Consider the following 6,694-nt stretch of genomic DNA (forward strand, 5'->3'; position numbering starts at 1 on the left):
CCTGTGACGTTCTCAAAACCCATAGCCTAATCATAAAAAAAAGTCAGAAAAATTCCATTAGAGTAGCATTCTACAACATACCTGACCAGTATTCTTCAAACTATCAAAGTCATGAAAAACAAAGAATGTCAAGAAACTATCACAGCCAAGAGGTGCCTAAGGTATTTGACTACTTAATATAATGTATCCTGGTTGGGATCCTGAAACAGAAAAAGACATTTCACGAACATTAAGGAAATCTGAATAAACTATGGGCTTTAGTTAAGGGCAAAGTATCAATATTGGTTCATTAATTGCAACAAATGTACCATACTGAGGTGAGATGTTAATAAAAGAAATTGGGTGGGAAGGTAGATAAGAACTGTCTGTACTATCATCCAGTTTTCATGTAAATCCAAAACTATTCTAAAAAATAAAGTCTATTTTTCAAAAATCTCCTCAATTACCCAGTTTAATTGTACAGTTTTCTTGGTAGGACACTGACTGATAATCCAAACGTCTAACCAGAAGCAGAATGGTTAAGAAAAAACTGTTTCTCTTGACTAGATGTAGAATAATACACCTGTTAAAAATCTTTTAATGAAAAGTATAAAAGGGAAAATGTTTAAATTATATTGAGTAAATATTTGAAAAGCAGAATGTATCATTTCATATGTATCATGTTTAACAACTGTGTTTATTTTTTAACTTGAAGAGGAAGAAGACTAGGAAGACAGGCATCAATACATGAAGAATACTTATAAGTAGTAGAAAACAGTTATTCTGCTACTCTCTACTTTGTGTTTTCCAAATTTCTATGAGTACATACTACCTTTGTGATGAAAAAAAGTAACTTACACTTGAAAACTTTTGATAAAGTTTTATACTTAATTATATTTCATGCCTTATCTGTTATTTTAATTTTATGATTTCAAAATTCTGGCATAGCTACAAAACTCAAAGTTTTGTTATTTGATGTATGGTATGGGCTGAATCATGTTCCTTTAAAATTCATATGTCAACGTCCTAACCTCTGGTACCTCAGAATGTTATTGAATTTTGAGATAGATTATTAAAGAGCTATTTAAGTTAAAATGAGATCATAAAGGTGGACTCTCATCTGATCTGACTGGTGTCCTTATAAGAGGAGATTAAGACACAGACAGACAGGGGCACCTGAGTGGCTCAGTTGGTTAAGTGTCTTCCTTTGGCTCAGGTGGTGATCCTGGGGTCCTGGGATCGAGCCCCTTGTGGAGCCCCGTGTCAGGCCCTCATCAGGCTCCTTGCTCAGTGGGGAGTCTGTTTCTCCCTCTCCCTCTGCCGCTCCCCCTGCTCATGCTCTCTCTCTCTCAAATAAATAAATAAAATCTTAAAAAAAAAAAACCACAGGGGCGCCTGGGTGGCTCGGTCGGTTAATGGGCTGCCTTTGGCTCAGGTCATGATCCCGGGGTCCTGGGATCAAGCCCCGCATCGGACTTCCTGCTCAGCGGGGAGCCTGCATCTCCCTCTCCCTCTGCCTGCCTCTCTGCCTACTTATGCTCTCTATCTCTCTGTCAAATAAATAAATAAAATCTTTAAATAAATAAATAAATAAATGAGTAACACAGACAGGTACAGAGGGAAGACTATGTGCAGACACAGAGAGAAGGCAGACACCTATAAACCAAGGAGAGAGGCCTAGAAAAAAACCACCTGTGCTGACATCCTGAGTTTGGCCTCTCACCTCCAGAACTGTGAGAAAATGAATTTCTGTCATTTAAGCCTCCAGTCTGTGGTACTTTGTTATGGCAGCCTCAACTAACAGAATGAAGCACTCTTCAGTATGAATCTCATTTCTCTTTGCATCTTTTTCAATCTTCCTCTGTATATTGTATGATTTAATAGTTTCTAGTAATAATTATTTGTTCCTAAAAAAAGTATCACCGTGAAAATAATTCATCTTAATCTGATATTAGTTCAATTGAAGACATTGGAAAAATAAGTTTTCATTGAAATTTGTTGATGCTAAAAATAAATGAATGGGTTTCATGAAGATAAATTTATGTGGATAGGGTACAAATTTACACATATTCTCAAATAAAAACAAAATGAAACAAACAAAACAAAAACACATAGAGAAAGAAGTCTGAGACCTGACATTGGTGGGTGAGCATTAGAATCACTTGGAAAATTTTTTAAATGGCTGATGCCTAGGTCTAACTCCAAAAGTTCTGGTTAAAGGCCTGGCATGTAGTCGGGTCCCTGGAATTTTGAAAGGGCCTCCAAGTCTAATGTGCAGCCAGAATTGAGAACTGCTGCTTTGTATTAAGAAAACACTACCTGAGTTTTCATCTGGGTGAGGGCCTAGTAAAGGTTTTTAAAATTCCTCTCTTAGCCATAGTATCAATTAGAAACAAACGGAACAGGGGAAAGCAAAGAATATCCTATCATCAGTGAAACCAGAGCCACAGCCACAACCTCAAAGCCTAAAATTTGAGGACAAAAACATCTTTATTGATCCTATAGAGAGGAAAGGGGGTGAGTATTAACGAGCTTTGGAGCAGTGATTTGGAGTAAACTAATGTGAGATCCTAAATTGTAAACACCTAAACAGAAGGCATCAGATGCTTGGAGTCTCTCAGGAAGTCACAGGACAAAAGTATCTGCCAGCTAGTCAGCACCCACCCTGGTTTTTGTCACTTTCTGTACAGTGGTCTCTATTGTCTCCTGGACTGTCGACGGTTACATCAATGGGCTCCCTGGAGGTGCTCAAGTTGAACATCACGATTCAGGATCAGGAGGAATAGAGCTGCCAGGAGGATCTCTAAACCACCTTCAACACCTGTGGCCACAGGGGGACCCCCCACACACACCCACCCAGGAGGGGACCTGCACATCTTTATAGATGAAATTACAAATTTCCTGGCTGTGATGTGGGTAATATAATGGAAGATTCAGTCCTGGTGAGAAGTTAATCACAGTAAGACTGACTTGTTAGTTGGTGAGATGAGGAAGTGAAGAGGTTTTGAGTGTTGCAAGCTCATAGCTGTGCACCACCGTTCTACTGTACCTTGTAATGAACTATGCTATAAAGTTATACAGAGAAAAACATTGGATCAAAAATGCATCTGCAACTCAGCCTTTTTCAGGCGAATAGCTCATCAGCTTGCTAAAATCCATACTAGTCATGCACTCAATGGTTGGATTCCCAAATCTAATCTATGGCTACAGGTGGGAATATATTTCTCTCTCATTCCTACAGCATTTGCAGATAAAGACATTAATAACATGTTCCTAAGTAATATACGAAGCCCTCAGTCTTCAGGAGGAAATGACTTATTTCAGGGAGAATCTTTCCAACCTGAAATTACTAGTTGTGCTTTGCCGTAATGAGCTATTGTGTAAGAATAGAATCTACAGCAAGAAACAAGGTGACATACAGCTCATTGATTACAAAATTCTTGACACAACTACCTGCTACATGATATTAGAAATCATTTCAGTGAATTTGTGGGTGCAAGTGATGTAGACTATATTCTCTATCCAGACAGGGAACACCAGGGTCAGTGGCTGCATGCTTACCTTGAAGTCTACAAAGAATATAAGGGCTTTGAGACAGAAGTTACTGAAAAGGAGGGTAGAAATACTCTTTATTCAAGTCACTGGCTTCTCATATCTTTAGGAATCATGGGCTGTGATTCAAGCCAAATACGCCACTATTGAGGGTGATTTCCCTGAGTAAGCAATTGTTCATTTTAACAAAAACTTCAAAATGAAGCCTGCGGTTACTGTATTAAAAGTGCTTAAGTAAAGAAATTTAATTATTCATAGGCAGCTGAGCAATCCTTGTATATCTTTTCTTAAGAAATTCTAAAAAGCCAATATTTTTTTTTAATTTTATTTATTTATTTGAGAGAGAGAGAGAGAAAAAAAAAAACAGCATGAGAGGGGAGAGGGTCAGAGGGAGAAGCAGGCTCCCCGCTGAGCAGGGATCCCGATGCAGGACTCAATCCCGGGACTCCAGGATCATGATCTGAGCCGAAGGCAGTCGCTTAACCGACTGAGCCACCCAGGCGCCCTAAAAAACCAATATTAATGAAAATTGTTATTTCACTTGGTTACCTTGATTTATAAATTATGGCTTCTATACAGTCAATTTTTTTAAATAGATTGAACGATGTCAAGAAATATGCTTACTGCTATCAGTATGTGGAGACATAGAAATGTTGAATCTACAAAGAGCTATGAAGATGTCAGTTTAATCCTTTCTTTGATAATTTAATCTATGTTATATGTGAATTATTATGAATTTAACATGATTCTGTGACTTTCATCTGTTTTATGTTTGTTGAATGTAAGCAATGAGAGTATTCTAGGATAAATTTTTTAGTTTTACTTTAATTATAGTACACATTCTAGGTGTTCAGTGTAAACATTGTAATCTTAATGGATTGTAAGTAAGATTCATATTTATTCTTTTTTTTAAGATTCATTTATTTGAGGGAGAGAGAGCAAGGGCTGGGGGAAGAGCAGAGGGAGAGGGAGGGAGAAAATCCTCAAGCAGATTCCCCACTGAGCATGGGGCCCGACTTGGACCTTGATCCCAGAACCCTGAGATCATGACCTGAGCCAAAATCAAGTCGGCCACTTAACTGACTGTGCTATCTAGCCCCCCCTTTCTCTTTTTTTTAAGTGAGCTCTTCACCCAACCTGGGGCTTGAGCTTGCGACCCTGAGATCAAGAGTCACATGCTTTCTGTACTGAGCCAGCTGGGCACCCCATGAATTTATTCTTGAAATATCAGTCTCTTGCATAGATAATTGAGGATACTTATATAAAAATATGTGTTTGGGAGAATGAAATACATTTACCTTCTATGTTGGTGGTATGTCTTTTTGAATTGAATATTGAAAAACATTTCTTTTAGGGGCTCCTGGGTGGCTCATTTGGTTCTGTGTCCAACTCTTGATTTCAGCTAAGGTTATGGTCTCTGGGCTGTAAGATTGAACCCCATGTCGGGTTCTGCACTGTATTGATGATTCCATATACTAAATATGGTCATTTAGGTTGTAAGTTTCAGTTTTTAAAAGTTTACTATGTCCAATAGTTTCTAATCAAAAATGCTTTTTAGGGGCGCCTGGGTGGCTCAGTCGGTTAAGTGGCTGCCTTCGTCTCAGGTCATGATCTCAGGGTCCTGGGATCGAGCCCCACATCGGGCTCCCAGCTCGGTGGAGAGCCTGCTTCTTCTCCCTCTCCCTCTGTCTGCCGCTCTGCCTACTTAGCTCTCTCTCTATCTCTGTTAAATAAATTTTTAAAAAATCTTTTAAAAAATGCTTTTTAACTTAGATATTCTAGATTTTGTTCTATAGTTAAAATCGGATATAACAAAATGTGAAATAAATACTTATGATAGAGGGCTTTTGTTTTGTTTTATCTTGTTTTTTAGTGTATTTTTTATTTTGCTTGGGGATAAGGAGGAAGCAATTGGTATTTGAAGGAAGTTAGATCTCTGGTATAAATAAGTAGACATCAAGTTTCAGAAATTGATGTGTAGAATTCAATAGTCATAGTTTAAAAATCAGTCTGGCATGCTTTGCATTTCAGTCATGAGTGCCCATGTGCAAATTTGACTTAATGGATATGTATATTCAAAATATGCAGCTGTGAATTTATTCTCTGAGAAATTTTATAGGAGTTTGGCATATTATACCAAATGACTTATATTCTCAGACAAGTGTTTTAAAATACTTCAATTATTTCAAGATGTTTAAAGCTAATAATGTAACTACAAACAGCTAAATGCCATTTTAAATGGCAAATTCTAGTTACATAAATAGAATGTTAGAATCTGGTTGTATCTATAGCAGTGTTAAAACAAGATTGTTTTTCTAATTCCCCAATGTTATAAATGTTCCCTTTTCTTTTTATAAGCCATTTTACTACAGAATCAATAGAATTTTGCCTAGTTGACTAAATGAATGGAATCAATTAAACAACCTTTGTAGTGTTAGAATGAACTTGAAAATGTGTTTTTGGTGGAATTTTCATCTATTGGTGAAACACTTTTATAGAATCATGAAGAATATGTAACAGCCTTAATTTTTTTGCTTACCAATCTCTTAAAGTATGACAGTATATACCTCGGAGAACTAGGTGAGGGGGTGAGCCTTTTTCTACTTTACTCCATAGTCTTTCTTAAATCATCTTGAATAGAGATTCACTGAGCCATTACCAGTAGACTGGGCATAGGCCAGTTGTGATATTGTTGTAGGCTTTTCAGAGAGATTTGTGTAAAGGTGACTATAACAGTGAATAATAGTTCTCATGTTAGCCCTGGGAGTATGCATGGTTGTTAGGAACAAACTGAGATGTTTAAGACACTGCTCCTACTCTTTGGTGAGATTTTGTGTGTTTTTAGTGTTAAGATGTTCATACTTTCTGTACAGGTTTTGGGATCATGGTGCAGGTTAGTAATAGGTTCATATTGTTTCTCTTTATATTGACCACTTAAGAGATTCTAAAAAATATAAATCTCAACAGTCTTTTTAAAATATTCCTCTAATTTGCACTGAGGCTTGCCGAAATATCTCTTGCCTTTTTATGTTAAGTTAAAGAGATTGAATGCTTGACTTAATAACTGGTGGTAAGTCCAATTTGTAGATATGAAAATGGTTGTTAGAAGTGGTACATGATTACATATTTAACCAGCCATAATCAATCTTGTTCCTTTTTTTCC

The 6,694-nt window shown here is 37.1% G+C and overlaps 1 pseudogene; it reads left to right on the plus strand.

The window, feature by feature from the left end:
• The first annotated feature begins 2,708 nt into the window (after positions 1-2,708).
• Positions 2,709-3,769, plus strand: LOC110571249 (annotated as a pseudogene).
• The last annotated feature ends 2,925 nt before the right edge of the window (positions 3,770-6,694 follow it).

The sequence above is a fragment of the Neomonachus schauinslandi genome, chromosome 2, assembly GCF_002201575.2.
Source record: "Neomonachus schauinslandi chromosome 2, ASM220157v2, whole genome shotgun sequence".
Classification (NCBI taxonomy): Eukaryota; Metazoa; Chordata; class Mammalia; order Carnivora; family Phocidae; genus Neomonachus; species Neomonachus schauinslandi.